We start from the raw sequence: 14,133 nt of genomic DNA on the forward strand, positions 1-14,133 counted from the left end.
CCCGGTCCTGCTCGCCAGCTGTGCGGTGGGTGCGTCGGGCTTCCCGAGCACCAACTACCGGGTAGGCGCAGACCTGGACCCGTGGGAGCTGCGGTGGGGGTGGGGGTGGGGAAGAGGGTTCCGCGCGTGCGGGTGGGGGTCGCTTCTCTGTGAAGACACCTCCGCCTGGCGTCCTTCGGGGTAGGGGCCGGGTTAAGGCGCTTTGGAAGAGGCGTGGGCGCGGAGCGCAGGAGCCCTTTTTTTTGTCCCCCCGGGCGCCCCCGCCTCCTCACTCCTGCCGCGTCCCGCGCCTCCCGCTGGGGCAGCTCGGACCTACCTCCGGGGTCTGCCCGGGGTCTGGCCACCCTCGGTCGCCACCCGCCGGCCTGGGGACTTGGGTCCGTAGGCTTGGCCGAGGAGCGGGCTCGGGGCCGCCAGGGGGCGCGCGGGGGGCGGGGACCCAAGCCGCGGGCGCAGGGTCCCCAGAGACCCCGCAGCGGCCACCCAGCCCGGAGCCGGCGCACAGAGCCCCCATGCAGGTGCGCGCGTCTGGAGCAGCGGGCTCCGGGAGGCTGCGGCCGGCGCAGGCCGGGGGGTCGCGGGTCGGTCCCCCCAGTCCCGGGGTCGCGCAGCGCCGGCGCCTGGTGCCGGGCCTCTGCCCGCTGCGCGCCCCAGCCGGGATTGGGGGGGAGGGCCCGGCCGGTGCAGGTGAGGGGCCCCCGGCGGCCCGCCGCCGCCGCCCGTGAATTATGCAGGAGGCTGGCACCGGCGCGCTCGAGTTGATCAAGTTTCCCTGGCAACTTTCGCCCGGGCATCCCTCCTCCCGGCGGCCGGGCAGCTCCGCCCGCGCAGCCCGCGGCCCAGGCGCCTCCGCTGGGCTGCCGGGGCGCGGGGCGCGCCTGGAGACACCGACCGCGCCCTCGCCGCCAGAGCTGGGGCCGCCGGATTGCGCAAGCAGGTGCGACCCCCGTGGAGGGCCTCGGCCGGGATCGGAGGGCGCGGGGGTCGGCGTGGGCCTCGCCGCCCGGGTTCGGAGGGTGCGCTCCGCAGCAGGTAGACCTCGCCGCCTGGGTTCGGAGGGCGCGGGGGCCGGGTGGACCTCCCTGTCCGGGTTCGGAGGGCGTCGGGCCCGGGTGGACCTCAGCACGCGGTCGGCAGGCGCGGCCCCCCTGGACCTCGTGGCGCGGGTCTCGCGGCTCTGCGGGGTGCGAGCGCGGGCACGCAGGCGAGGTTTGGGTTTCTCTGGGGCTGGGGGCGCCCCAACGGGGCGGGATCGGTGCTCTTGGCCATGGAGCTCGTGGAGGAGCTTTTAAAGCGACCCTGGGCGACTGGAAGGAAGGCGCTTGGGCCGCTTAGGTCGCGGTACTTGGGGGCCTGGCCGCCGGCAGCTGTGGGCACAGCCCCGGGAGTCCTCAGAGGCCTCCAGAAACGAAGTGGCTTCCATCTGGAAATTGGAGGTAGTAAATTGGATGCTTTCGTGACCTCTTTTTGTGCGAAACTCAAGTTCCAATTAACGAGGTCAGTCCTCTAATTAAATTAAGCTCCAAGAATCAGAGACGTAATTTCGGAAGCGCTCGTTGGGGCGGCGCTTTGATCTCTAGCTGGGACCGGGCCCTGGACCCTGCTGCCCGGGCCACCGGGAGTGCGTGTGGCCCCTGGAGTCAGCCTCCATGCCTGCGCCCTGATGCTACCTGAGAGTCAGTGAGGACCTGCGGGCGTTGGGGGTTCCGGAGTGTCCAGAACAACCCCTTGGGGAGAGTGCGATCCACGCCTCAGTTCTCACACCACTCCTGGAGATTTGCTCCTACTGGGGGGTTCCACGGTCATCCTAGGGGAAAGGGGCTGTTGGGAAGCGGTGGGTGGAGTTTTCCCTGGGAAGAAGCCCTGGTAGCCTTAAGGAGGCCAGAGGGAGAGCCCTGTCTCGATAGGAGTTAGGCTGCCTTCACAGTGGCTGGATGTAAGTCGGCCGGGCAGCAGCACTCTCAAGGAAGTGGGGGCCATCCTAGGGGCTTTGGGATTTCTGGTTTTCCAGAAAGGAGGAATTGAGTGGAAAGCTGGGGTCTCCTTTGGGTCGGTATTGAAGGAGCAACTGCTCAAGAATCAACAGGAGTGCTTCATGAATAAGGTCATTTTGCCTATCAAGGCGGCTCCCAGCAGGCATTGTTGACAGCGCTTGGCTGCTTTGAACAAATCCAGTCACTTAGGGGACTGCGGTAGGGGATCTTCTAAAGACTGTCCCCACAAGTGTAATTTGCTTGAGAAAGCCCTATTCGTATTCAGGAGCGTTTCCAAGGGGGCTTTCATTCGTTTCTCGGGGCCGGGCCGGTTCTTGGGCCTGTGTGCAGGGCCCCCCTCTGCTGGTGACTTGGGCGGGGCCCCTGCAGGGTCCTGTCTAGAGGGAGCCCTGGCCTTCAGGGGCCAAGGGTCAGCTGTGAGGAATGCCTCCAGGAAGAGATAAAGCAGTTCTCAGATAGTATCACATTTTATTCCATCAGTGGTGGGGAGCGAGGTGGAAGAAAAAGCTTGAAACTAAGAAAAACACGCCAGGAGTTGACCAATGTACAGGAAAACACTAGTAGAGACGGATTTTTATAGGAAAGTAATTCTTTCTTCTACTGGCATTATTCACAACTATGTCAGAGTCCTAATGTATAGAGTTCTGGTGTCCTTGTCACCTTGGGGTAGTAATGGGGGTTTTCCAAAATGAGACTCCATTTTGGGAGTTTAGTTGCCAGGAAGGTCAAGATCTGCCCCTACCCCCCAAGGGAATCCTGGCAGTGAAGCTCCCATCCACGTCCTAGCCCCGAGACCCCTGAACGCCCACTTCTCAAGAGCTCCCCCTCCTGCAGTGTAAACGGCGGACAACCACTCCCTGGGAGGCAGGAGTGTGGCCAGAAGAGCCCCGGGGGACCGTCTAGTTCCAGCCTCCCCTGGAGTCTCCCTTTGTCCCGAGCCCCAGGGAGGGGACATTTGGGATCCTCTTCCTCAAAGTGATCTCTGTGAACCACCTGGATTCTCTCTGCTTTGATCTAGGGAAGTTTTCGAAGAGGTGGGGAGGTAATCGCCTTGAACAAAAGCCAGTTTTTTAAAAAAATCTTTGGAGGCCCCAGCACCACCACCCTCTATCTATCTATCTATCTATCTATCTATCTATCTATCTATCTATCACACCCCACCCCTCACCCCCCACTCCTCCCACTTGTTGAAAGCCTGCAAACTGATTGGGTGAAAGACTTATAGCCTAGCGTCCCAAGCAGCGTGACCCTGGTGATCTGGCTCTTGCACCTGACCCTCCCACGCAGCGAGGGGCCTGCCTTCTCCAATGGTCTGAGGTGATCTGGGGTATATCAGACTTTCTCTGCGTGTTGCATCTGAGGGCCTGCCACCGCCGAGCACCAGGCTGGGAGCTGGCCCCAGGGGCTGGCCCACCCTCACCCTGGGAGCTTCCAGGCTAGTGGGGGGAAGAGCAGGGGTGGGCCAGTTCCTGCATAGTGGCACATGGGTTGTGATAGAGGTGACCTTCGGGTGCTGTAGGGCAGATAGAGGGTCCTCAGCCCACTGTGGAGTAGGTGGGGAGCGGCAGATATAGAACCACCTGGAGGAGGTCTGGGATGTCTCATCATTTCTTTGCCTGCACTGCATTGGGACCTTGGCCGAAATGGTCTGTCTCCTTCTTGTCCCAAGAGCAGGGAACCCCTGACAATGCCAGCAGCCACCACAGGGGATGGCCAGTATTCCCACTCGCTCAGTATTTCCCTCCTGGCAGGGCTTGCGTTGACACTCTTGTTCTGGATGACCTCATTTGGGCCTCAGAGAACTCCACAGACAAAGAGAGAGAGAGAGAGAGAGAGAGAGAGAGAGAGAGAGAGAGAGAGAGAGAGAGAGAGAGAAAGAGAAAGAGAAAGAGAAGAGAAAGAGAAAGAGAAGAGAGATTGATTCTTCTTTCACAGATTTGGAGCCTGAAGCTCAGAGGAGGGAAACCACTAGCCTGAGGTCACACAGCTAGGGAGTGGGGCAGCTGGGACTGCAAGCAGCCTGGGAGAGCTAGCCCAGCCCTCAGGCCCCTGCACCACACAACCACGCACAACCACACACAGGGCGAGGGAGCCGGTGACCCAGCAGGAAGATTCGTCTGGTTAGACCATTATTCTTGTAACTGCTTGTGAAAAGAGCTATAACCGGAGAATGAAAACAAGAGTTTCTGATCAGACTTCTTGATGCCATAGGCCCTTTTTATTTTCTTTGGAAGCAGATTCCAGGAATGTTTAGAAGTGGCTAGGGAATGTATCCTCTGGGGGGATACTGAGGCAGGCTTTGGGGGATAAGTTTGTACCTGGCATGAGCCTTCCTAGCCCTCAAGGGGTTTCAGTCTTCACAGGGTAGGGGGGAGGCCAGCTCAGTCCTGGGGCCAATCCCAGAGCCTGCCTGAAGCTCAGGGTCGGGACCCTGGTGTGCAGCTGAGGCCCGTGTCTCTTTCTGGGAGATTAAGCCCATAAAAGCCTGTGGGGCTGCTAGGAGTTTGCTGGCAGCTGCAGTGGAGAGCAGGGCTCCTGGTGATTGGCTGCCAGATGTCGGTGCAGGGAGGGGGTGGGGCCTGCGCCCAGTGACTGGTCGGACAGTGTTGGGAAATTGTCCTTGTGGGGTTTGCCAAGGACTGACTCTCAGGGTGGCTTGGTGAGGGGTGTGCGCCTTGAATTAGGCCACGAGCTCCTGATGTTAAAGCTGCAGATCTCAAATGCTGGACCTCAGGGGTGGGGGGCTCCTGGCTGCCCCCCCGAAATTTCAGTTGAGGCCAGAGTGGCAGGACTGGAGCTCCCAGAGGGTCTTCACCCTCAGGAGTCCTGGGAGCACCCTTTGAGTGATGCTCAAGGTTTCGGCCGGCAGGTGGATGGTTGGCAGGTCCTGAGCTGGTAGCTGAGGACACTCACCAGGAGGCATCCATTAGGTGGATAATCATTGCAGACCTGCAGAGGGGGCACCTGGCTGGGCAAGTTTCTTCAAAGAAATGCTTTTGTCTCTCAGCTCCCTAAAAGCTTTTTGCCTTTAAAAACCGTGTGTCCTATTACATGTTTCCTGCACCATTTTGTGTGAAACCTTGAAATATGCCCCAAAACTGACCCCATCTCGCCCTGGACGCCTTCCTGCCCACCTACCCCCAGTTCTGGCCACACCCGTCGAATGAGCCTTCCCATGCATTTTAAAGTCAACATCTAAAATTCTTCATCCTAGGCCTCAATATTTGCAGAGAATGGAGAACCTCGTCCAGGAGATAAATATTGGCATTTTAAAAGTGACTGTTGGCCAACTTGAACTGTGCTCCCTGCTGTATAAAGCACCAGTGACATGACACCTCCTTTCCTTGGCAAACAGGTGGAGCAGCTGTGGGGCCTGTTCATCCTTCCTTTGCCTTCTTGAGGGTCTACTACCCCTCCCCCCCAGAGCATTATCCTAACTGAATAGACTTTCATGCTGGCAGGTCTCTTATTCATCGATCTAGCATATTTCTCTGCAAGGAAAACGTACATAAATTGACTTTAAAATTTTTTTCCTATGACCTCAAGTTGCTAAGTATCTAGAAAAAAAAATCAGTGCGGATCCAGAGCACACAGTAAGCTCTAACACTCTAAGTGTTCCACTGGAAATGTGCCTCTTGGCGTCAGGTGGGTGTTTTTGGTGTTTTAATTAAAGACTTGGTTCAACCACCTTCCTGTGTTTGGTATCTGGAACCCTTGGGTTTGGAGGGGACTGAGGCCTTTCATATGGAAAAGGTGGGAGGGGCTGCTGGGGTGGGGATCCCCAGGCCTTTCTGCACCTAGCAGCTTCAGAAGGGTCTGCTTCCTTTCCGAGGCTCCTGGGCTGGGGGGAGAGTAATGGGCCAGATCCTGCCCCACGCTCAGGGTTCCTGCAGAGGAGTCCCACCCTGGGGACGGTGTGGATACCAAGGTGACCACCTGAATGCTCCCCGGGAGCCAGGTCCTACTCCAGAGTCTCCCTTTGTTGCTGGGCTGAGAGATCTTGAAACCATGCCTAGATTCCTGGGTGGGGTGGGGAGAGGTAGGGAGCCTGGACCAAGGAGCTGGCCAGGTGCTTTCTGGGGCGCTCCCCAAAGGGCAGGAGGTGCCTGCTGGGTGGGTCCGGAGGGCCTGGGCCCAGGGAGATGGTCACACATCCTGAGCAAAGCTGAGGGCCAGCCCGGGACAGTGGGGAACAGGCGCTCCCTGTGGGGGTAGAGGGGGCATGTCTGCTGTCTCAGTTGTACCTCTAAGAACACAGAGCACAGCTGCCACCACTGAGGGCTTTTCCTGCCACCCCCTCACCCCCTAATTTGTCTCCTTCCTGATTTCCATGGTGTTCTGTGCTGCGACCATCTCATATAGGGGGCCTGGCCAACTGTAGGCATTTGACCCTACTTCGAGCGGGGCCCCAGGCAGACCAGTCCCCAGGGAAGGGCCCAGGTCTTAGGGTCCTGGGGGGCACCAGATGTAGAGTCAGCCTGGGGGATTGTTTGTTGAAAAGAACATATTGCCTGGAAGGCATCCCTGGTGCAGAAGCTGCAGCCAGCCCCTGGTGGCTCCAGACTTTCCCTCCTCGCACGTTCAGCTCCACGAAGCCGCAAGCAGCCGGGCCTGTCTTTCTTGGCCTCGCTCTGAGGTTTTCAGACTTGGGCCAACGGGCTGCTCTCAGGCCTGATCTTGGGGATGTCGGTCAGGCTCCCAGGGAGTGACCAGCAGGGGTTTCTGTGTGGAGTCTGGCAAGATTCCTGCTGGACGGATGCTCTTCTATTCTGTTCGATTTGCCTGTTTCTTTGGTTGCGGGGCATGGCCACCCACTCGGACTATGTTACATTGTGGGGACATTGGGGTCAGCCCTTGACCCTCTGTCTCTTTGTTGGTGGACCATCTCAGTGACTAGATCATGAAAATATTGATGGTAGTGAGTGTGGGGCACTTGGTCCCTAAGTGCTGTCCAGATGAAGATGTCATCCTCACTGCAGCCCTGAGAAATGGGCTCTCAGAATGTCACCCCTTCACTCCAGGGGAGGTACCCAAGGCAGAGGGCATTGAGCTAACTGCTGAAGGTCACATGGCTGAGCCAGAACGCTGCATGGGGCAGAATTGCTCCTGTCCGTGCCCTCCCCACCATGGGGAGTGCACAAATGGACCAGGGCACAGGCGTTCTCAAATTTTTGGTCTAAGGATGCCTTTACCCTCCTTACGGACCCAGAGAGCTTTTCGTTCATGTGCATTGTATCCTGATATTTATCCTATTTAGACACTTAAAGAGAAAAGTAAAGATATTTAAATAGTAATGTCTTTAAAAATGACGATAATAAATCCATGCATGTTACAATCAATAACATTTCCCTGAAAAACGCTATCTTCCAAAACAAGAAAATCTTTGGTAAGAAGCATGGCGTGACTTACATGTTTGCAAAGTCCCTTTAGTGTCTGGTTTAGCAGACGGCGACTGGATTCTCGTGTCTGCCTCTGCACTGAGCTGTTGCCACATCCCGTGTGTGCAGCTTCTGGAAAACCCCACAACACACTTGATGGGGGCGGGGTGTGAGTTAAAAAACATCTTATGCCTTAATATTTCCATGAGAATGATTTGACTTCACAGAGGCCTGAAAGGGCTTTGGGGAACTCCCAGAGCTCCCTGGATCACACATTGAGGACTCCTGGGGGAGGCCTGGGGCTAGCCACTTGGACAGGGTGTGGGTTTGAAGATTGGCTTTGCCTTGTAGTTGGGTGGACGTTGCTAGCAACACCTGTCTCTTTTCTTATCATTTAGGATGCACCTGTGAAGTTTAGTTGGGGGCTGCAGGGGACCATTGGGGGAGGGCCTCACCCTGAGGGACAGGCCTGCTGATGCAGAGTTTATGGTGGTGGGATTCAGGCTCAGGGGAGGCAGGCAGCTGGCTCTGTCCACTGCTGGGGTCTGATAGGGGCAGGGCCTTTTACTCTTAAACATGTAACTTGCAGAAGGTCACCAAAGGCTCAGCTGTAGGGGGTTGACAGCTGGGGACCCCCCCAAAGGCAGTTCCTTTACCGACACTGGCCAGGCCAGAGGCTGTCTTCAGATCCCCGGGAGGGTGTCCACATGTGCTAGGAACCAATGGAAAGAGCTGCCCGCAGGAGGCAGCGTTTACCTAATGCAGGAGAGAACTTGTGGTGGCTTCTGAAGCAGTGATGGAGTGGGTGTCCTTGGGTGGGCAGAGGGGGCCACAGACAGCCCCCCCCACGTGACTCCCAGGCCGCAGATGGGGAGCAGAGCCTGACAGGCGTCCAGCCGTCTGCCATCCCAGCCTCCCATCCAAGGAGGCAAACTGGGGACCGTGCCCTGTGGTTAAGTGTGGTTTAAGTTCGGGTGTTGGGTTTTGGTTTGTTCCCATTTAAACCCTATGATGCTTTGTTGTTGGACGGTCCTTGGCCAGGATGGCAGGCACCTCATACCTTCTTTGCAAACTTGTAGCTCCTTTACACTGTAAGTAACAGGTAGACCTTTTCAGCTGAACTTGTCATGGTGTCTGAACATATCTTGAGCAGCTGTCTCCTGCTCATCCCCCCACAGCTGGGATGGAGGTGGGAGGCACTGTCCCACAGGATGGCTGATTATTTGTGGTTCGGGCTTTGTTTTTTTTTTTTTTTTTAAGATTATTATTCATGAGAGACACACAGAGAGCAAGAGGCAGAGACATAGGCAGAGGGAGAAGTAGGCTCCATGCAGGGAGCCTGATGTGGGACTTGGTCCTGGGACGCCAGGATCATGCCCTGGGCCAAAGGCAGGCACTAACCTGCTGAGCCACCCAGGGATCCCCTTGGGCTTTGGTTCTTTTTTTTTTTTTTAAATTTTGTTTTTTATTTTTTATTAGTGTTCAATTTGCCAACGTATATAATAACACCCAGTGCTCATCCCATCAAGTGCCCCCCTCAGTGTCAGGCTTTCGTTCTTGAGGAGCATGAATGCACAAGGCCCGCAGAGCAAGGGTTGATGCTTCAGTGGTCCCCCGCCCTGCCCAGCCCTGGGGAGAATGGAGGTTCCCCGGGCTTCAGCTGAGGGGGGACACCTCTGGGGGATAGGATTGTTGTTAACCCTCTAGTAGACCTCTTTGCTGCTGCTTCTGTGGAAAGGGGACCCAGGGCTGGTAGGAGGCAATGGAAGGTAGGAGAGTCCACACACGTGTGGACATGTGTCCCCACCTTGGTTCTCTCTCATGCACCTAGACCGAAATTCATGCTTTTGTGTGTTGGTTTGCATGCTTGTCACCCTCCTCCCTTCACTAGAAGAAAGTCCAAGAGGGCAGGCCTTTTGTCTGTCCTGTGTGTCGGTGCGTTCAGGGCCTAGAGCAATGCCTGGCATGCACTGCTGATGGATGCCACCGTTGACAGGTGCCACCATGCCACCATAAACTGTCCTCCACTTGTTTAAAAAAAAGGAAAGTATTGGGGAGGTTGGGTGGCCCAGTTAGTTAAGAATCTGACTCTTGATTTTGGCTCAGGGTCATGAGATTAAGTGAGTTGGGCTCCATGCTTAACAGTGTCTGCTTGAGATTCTCTCCCTCTGCGTGCTTTCTCTCTCTCTCTCAGATATAAACATAAATAAAATCTTAAAGAAAAATATTTTTATTTTATTTTATTTTTTTTATTGGAGTTCAATTTGCCCACATATAACACCCAGTGCTCATCCTGCCAAGTGTCCCCATCAGTGCCCATCACCCAGTCACCCCAACCCCCTGCCCACCTCCCCTTCCACTACCCCTTGTTCGTTTCCCAGAGTTAAGAGTCTCATGTTTTGTCACCCTCACTGATATTTCACTCATTTTCTCTCCTTTCCCCTTAATTCCCTTTCACTAATTTTTATATTCCCCAAATGAATGAGACCATATAATGTTTGTCCTTCTCCGATTGACTCTCACTCAGCATAATACCCTCCAGTTCCATCCACATCGAAGCAAATGGTGGGTATTTGTCAGTTCTAATGGCTGAGGAATATTCCATTGTATACATAGACCACAGCTTCTTTATCCATTCATCTTTCGATGGAAGAAAAATATTTTTATGAAGATATAATTTATATGTCCAGCAAATCACCCATCTGAAGTATACCATTTGATGGTCGTTAATGTATTTACAGAGTTGTGCAACCATGATCATCACTTACTTTTAGAACATTTTCATCATCTACCTCCCACTCCACATCTCAAACCTATTTGTCTTTGCTCCCCATTTCCGGCATACATTCCCTGGCCCTGGCAACCACTCATCTCCTTTCTGCCTCCAGATTTGCCTATTCTGAACATTTCATAGGTATGAAATCCTGCAATGTGTGGTCTTTTGTGACTGCTTCATTCATTTAGCATACTGCTTTCCAGGGTCATCTGTGACCTGTGTTCTAGCACATATCAGCACTTCATTTTTCATGACCGAATAATATTCTGTTATATGGATACATCCCATTTTATTCATCCCTTTGGCACTTGATGGACGTAATTGGTGGCTTCCACTTTTTGGCTTTTTCAAATCAGCATATGAATTTTCATGTAGGCATATGTCTTCATTACTCTTGGGTCTTTACCCAGAAGTGGGAGTGCTGGGTCACGTGGTAACCAGATGTTTCACCTTCTGAAGACCTGCCAGACTGTTCCCATAGTGGGTGGACCACTCCACATTCCAGATTCCACTTTGCACACCTCCTCATCAGTCCATCTGTCTTCTTGATTGTAGTAATCCTGGAGGGAGAGTATGAGGTGGCATCGTCCTGGTTTTTAAATTTGCATTTCTTCCATGATGAATGATCTGAGCAGCTTCTCGTGTGCTTGTTGGCCATTTGTATACCTGAAATGTGTTCAGGTCTTTTGCTTATTTTTAATTTTTTTTTGGAGGGAGGGGAGAACTTTTATTATTAACTTATAATTTAGGTATAAATTTTTATCAGATATATAATTTGATGATAATTTGTCTCAGTCTCTGGGTTGTCTTTTTCATTTTGATGGTAGTGTTCTTGAAAGTATGAACATTTTACATTTTGATGGAGACCATCTGTTTTTTATTTTGTTACTTGTGCGTTTAGTGTCACATCTGAGAAGGATTTGCCTAATCTGAGGTCCTAATGATGTATGCCTGTGTTTTCTTCTAAGAGTTCTATACTATTAACTCTTATATTTAGGTATATGATCCATTTTTTATATGATCCATTTTGAATTGAGTTTTGTATATGGTGTGAGGGAGGGGTCCAACTTCATTCTTTTGCCTATGGACGTCCAGTTGCCCCAGCACCATTTGCTGAAAAGATGGTACTTTCCAATTGAATTGGCTGGGCATTCTGTTTGAAAATCAATTGGCCATAAAAACATAGCATCACTTCTGGACTTTCAGGTCTCTTGATTTGATCTATATGTGCATTCTTATGCCAGTGCCACATTGTGTTGTTTATTGTTGCTTTGTAGCAAGATTTAAAATCTGGAAGAGTGAGTCTTCCAACCTAGTTTTTTCTTTTCTCAACATTTTCTCAATAGCTTTGGCTATTCTGGGTCCCTTTAATTTTTATATGTATTTTAGGATCAGCTTATCAAAGAAGCCAGCTGGTATTTGATAGGGATTGTGTTGAGTCTATAGCTCATTTTGGTAAGTATTGCCATTTTAATAATACAGAGTCTTCTGACCCATGAGCATAAGATGCTTTTCCATTTATTAGGTCTTTTATTTCTTTCAGAGATGTTTTCTAGTTTTCAGGTTATAAATTTTCCCCCCTTTTTTGGTTAGATGTATGTCTCAAGCTTTAATCCTTTTTAGTAGTATTGTAAATGAAATTTTGTTAATTTCATTTTCAATAGTTCATAATTTGTGTGTAGAGATGCAATTCACTTTTTGTGTATCGATCATATACTCTATAATCTTGCTAATCATGTTTGTTAGTGCTAACGATTTTTTAGTAGATTCTTCAGGATTTTCTACATACAAGATTATGTCATTTACAAGTAGTGAAAATTTTATTTCTTCTTCTCCAACCCGGATGCCTTTATTTTATTGTCTTGCTTAGTTGTCCTGCCTGGAACCTCCAGCTCAATGTTGAGTAGAAGTGTCAAGAAAGGACATCAGTGTCTTGCTGCTGATTTGACGAGGAAGTGTCTATCAATGTTACTTGTGATGTTAGCTGTGGGTATCTTGTAGATGCCAATTATCAAGTTGGGGAAGGTACTTGTGTTGTTAGTTTGTTGAGTGTTTTTATCATGAAACGGTGCTAGATTTTGCCAAGTGCTTTTTCTACGTCTGTTGAGATGATCAGCTCCCTTTTCCCCTTTATTGTTAATATGGTGCATTGCATTAATTGATTTTTGGATGTTATACCAACTTTGCATTCTTAGGATCAATCCAACTTAGTCATGGTTTATAATCTTTTTCATATGCTGCTGGATTCAGTTTGCTATTATTTTGTTAAGCATTTTGCATGTATTTGCATACGATATATTGGTCTGCAATGTTCTTGTGAGGCTGTCATGGTAATACTGGGTTCATAAAATGAGTTGGAAAGTGTTCTCTTCTACTTTTTGGGAACATTTGTGATGAACTGGTATTTAATTATTCCTTAAAGTTTGGTAGAATTCACCAGTAAAGTCATCTGGGCCTGTTGCTTTTTGTGTGTGTGTGTGTGTGGTTTTAACTCAGTCTCTACTTGTTATAGGTATGTGTCTTCCTGAGTCACTTCTGTGTCTCCCTGAAATCTGACCATTTCTGTGTGTGGTTGTTCATAATGCTGCCTTGTCCTCCTTTTTTTTTTTTTTTTTTTTTTTCTGTAAGGTTGGTAGAAATGTCCTCTCTTTCGTTTCTGAGTTTGGTAAATTGAGTGTTTTTTTCTTTTTTTCTTGTTTTTTAAAGATTTTATTTATTTATTCATGAGAGACACACAGAGGCTATGCAGAGGGAGAAGCAGGCTCCCTGCAGGGAGCCCAATGCCGGACTCCATTCCCAGATCCTAAGCCAAAAGCCAAAGCTCAACTGCTGAGCCACCCAGGTGTCCCTGCTTTTATTTCCTGATCAGTCTAGCTAAAAGTTTGCCAGTTTTATCCATCTTTTCAAAGAACCTGACTGTGGTTTCATTGAATTTTGTCTTCTCTTTTACATTCATTTCATCCCAATTTTTTATTCCTTCCTCCCTCTGCTCACTTCAGTTTGTTGTTCATTTTCAGTTCGTTTTCCAGTTTGGGAAGATAAGTTATTAATTTGAGGTCTTTGTTCTTTTGATTATAGACATTTATAGCTGAAAATCTTCTAAGGCCTGTTTTCACTCTATCATAAATTTTGCTATGTTTTGTTTTCTTTTTTACTCACTTCAAATATTTTGTGATTTCTTTCTTCTTTTTCCCCCTTCTCAGTATTTTCCAGTTGCCCTGTGATATATTCTCTGACCCATGGGTCATTCAGACATGTATTGTTCAATTTCCATATGTTTGTGAATTTATAAATTTTTTTTCTCCTCTTATTGACTTGTAATTTCATTCTGTTGTGGTTGAAGAACATTCTTTGTATGATTTCAATCCTTTTTACATTTATGGAGCCTTCTTTATGGCTTAGCCTGTGGTCTGTCCTCAAGAATGTTCCACGTGCACTTGAGAAGAATGTGCATTCTGCCCTGGGGTGGAGTGTCCTGCAGGTGTCTGGTTGTTCTGGACTCTCCGGATCCAACAGTAAACCAGAGACACAAATATTCCTGCCCTGGAGGGCCAGCACTCAAGCCAGGGGAAATGAACACTGAGGAAGGGAGATACTACAGGAGCCTCTGTGCCGCCTGGGAGATAAGGAGCACTTGCTTAGGGGGGCTGGAGGGAGAGGTGGCTGCAGTTTTTCAGAGGGTAGTCAGGGTGGGCCTCATTGAGAAGGTGGCACTTGAGCAAAGACTTGAGGGAGGTCAGGGAAGCGGTACCTGATAAGAGAAGAATTTCATGAAAATTGATGTGAAAACACTATTTTGTGCTTAACACTTTTTAAGTTGTGATAAAATATGCATAACATAAAATATATCAGCTTAACCATTTTTTAAGTGTGCAGTTCAGTGGCTTTAAGCACATTTATGTGATTATGCAACACCCCCACTGTGTGTCTCCAGAACTTTCCATCTTCCCAGACTGAAACTGTCCCATTAAACACTAACTCCCCT

At 50.7% G+C, this 14,133-nt stretch overlaps 1 protein-coding gene across 5 annotated transcripts in view; it reads left to right on the plus strand.

Moving 5' to 3' along the window:
• SHANK2 (SH3 and multiple ankyrin repeat domains 2) overlaps window positions 1-14,133 on the plus strand; it is a 512,111-nt gene that overhangs the window by 106 nt on the left and 497,872 nt on the right. The gene's annotated exons all lie outside the window — the stretch shown is intronic.

This window comes from Nyctereutes procyonoides, unplaced genomic scaffold (genome assembly GCF_905146905.1).
Source record: "Nyctereutes procyonoides isolate TBG_1078 unplaced genomic scaffold, NYPRO_anot_genome, whole genome shotgun sequence".
Lineage (NCBI taxonomy): Eukaryota > Metazoa > Chordata > Mammalia > Carnivora > Canidae > Nyctereutes > Nyctereutes procyonoides.